The sequence below is a fragment of the Haemaphysalis longicornis genome, unplaced genomic scaffold, assembly GCF_048455015.1.
Source record: "Haemaphysalis longicornis isolate Haplotype H1 unplaced genomic scaffold, Haemaphysalis longicornis Haplotype H1 scaffold_63, whole genome shotgun sequence".
Lineage (NCBI taxonomy): Eukaryota > Metazoa > Arthropoda > Arachnida > Ixodida > Ixodidae > Haemaphysalis > Haemaphysalis longicornis.
In genome coordinates, this window is record NW_027526411.1 from 771,085 (window position 1) to 772,983 (window position 1,899).

Below are 1,899 nucleotides of genomic sequence, written 5' to 3' on the forward strand. Positions count from 1 at the left end.
ATCCTAGGTCCCTAGTACCGAGACCACCTAGGTGAGGCCAGAATCACTGATTGGCGCCAATTTCCCGAACGCCGGAAAGCGCAAGGACTATCTAGCGAGGTTACAAGCATACAGGAATGGGCCAGAGGATTATGGGGGAACATGAGATCCACGACCCAGAAAGTGCCTAGCGTTAATCAAAAGCTGCTTCAGTTACGGGAGGCTAGAAGAGGACTGATCCGCAGGTGGAAAATGCAACGCTACAAGAGGAAGTTGAAAAAGCGCATAGCCGGACTGACAGCGGAGGCTACGAGAGACCCAGCGAAACTGAGTCGAGAGAATTGGCTCTCCCTTTGCGACGGTCTAAAGGGTGCTCTCAGTAGCTCAAAAACGTGGAGACTGCTGAGATATTTGATAGACCCGGCCAACAGCAAAGGCCAATCTCGCCGCACAATGACGACGGTTCTGCACTCAATCCCTGGTACGCAGTCAGACCCACGAATAAAATTCCACATCAAATACCTGCCCCCGTCCACCGTTATGATTATCCCAGACTACGCGGGAAGGCCAAATCCTGATCTGGACAGGGACATACAGCTATGCGAAGTGGAAGCTGCAATGGCAAAACTTAGACGCAACATCACTCCGGGACGAAATGAGATTACTAAGAAAGCGCTAGCGAACCTCTAGCCTTCCTCAGTAACTGCTCTCACCGCATACATGAGCACCTGCTGGAAGAGCGGAACCCTCCCACCGGAATGGAAGACCACAGAAGTGCGATTCATCCCAACACCTGGCAAAGAACCAGGCATTGAAAACCACCGTACCATCTCTCTGACTTCTTGCGTGGGAGAGAGAGAGAGAGAGAGAGAGAGAGAGAGATAGAGAGAGAGAGAGAGAGAGAGAGAGAGAGAGAGAGAGAGAGAGAAAGCTCCTTATTAGAGAAGAAAGCCGAGAGGTTTGCCGGAATCATAACACCGACATGCTACTTGGCGGGGGAATGGGTAGGGGAGGGTAGAAAAGGCCCTATAGATAATAGGGCAGCAGGAAGAGAAGAAAAGAAGTAAAAAAAAACAGGCATCATGGAGTTTGTAGGAACAATTGGACGAACGTCGCATTCTCAGTAGTAGTTTAAATCAGTTCAGTGACGCCGATGTCGTTCAGGTAATAAAACAACGCCACTAGTCCTTTGCGTTGAGCTGAAGGGGTGAGCCATGGACCAAGCAGTACTTTTAGGCTGACTGTTCCTGGGCGTAGGTGCTTGATCAACTGCTTTAAACAGTACCTTGCGGGCACGTAAGCGGAGCACTCTAACAGTACGTGTTCAGGAGTTTTCGGCGATCTGCAGTTATCACAGTAAGGATTCGAGGTGGCGCCAAGTCGAAAAAGGTACGTTTTTGTAAGCGCTATATTGAGGCGTAATCGGTGGTACAAAGTTCCTAGTCGGCGCGGAAGTCGCTCTGGCAGCTTAATCCTGAGCTCGGGGTCTATGTAGTGCAAGAACGGTTAATGGTGCTCTGGAAGGAAGCTTATGAAACACATTGTCCTCACGATGATGCCGAAATACCTAGAAAGCACTGGAAAACTACCATCCACGATGTTTGGCTTTAGGCCGCATTTTTCAACTCATGATATCCTTTTACAACTGAAACAAGATATCATGATGCAAGCCAACAGCCACACGCCAAAAGCCATAGTGACCCTCGACCTAAAGTGAGCATTTGATAATGTCACCCATCACGCTATCTTAGACAACCTCAATGGTCTACACTGTGGGAACAAGACTTACAACTATGTCCGAGACTTTCTGTAAGGACGAAAAGCCGTTAGTAAGATCGGAGACATTGCTTTGGACCCCAAGTCACGGTGAAGTAACTATGGCAAGTAACTACCAAATCAACATGTACTTGTAGAGAGATA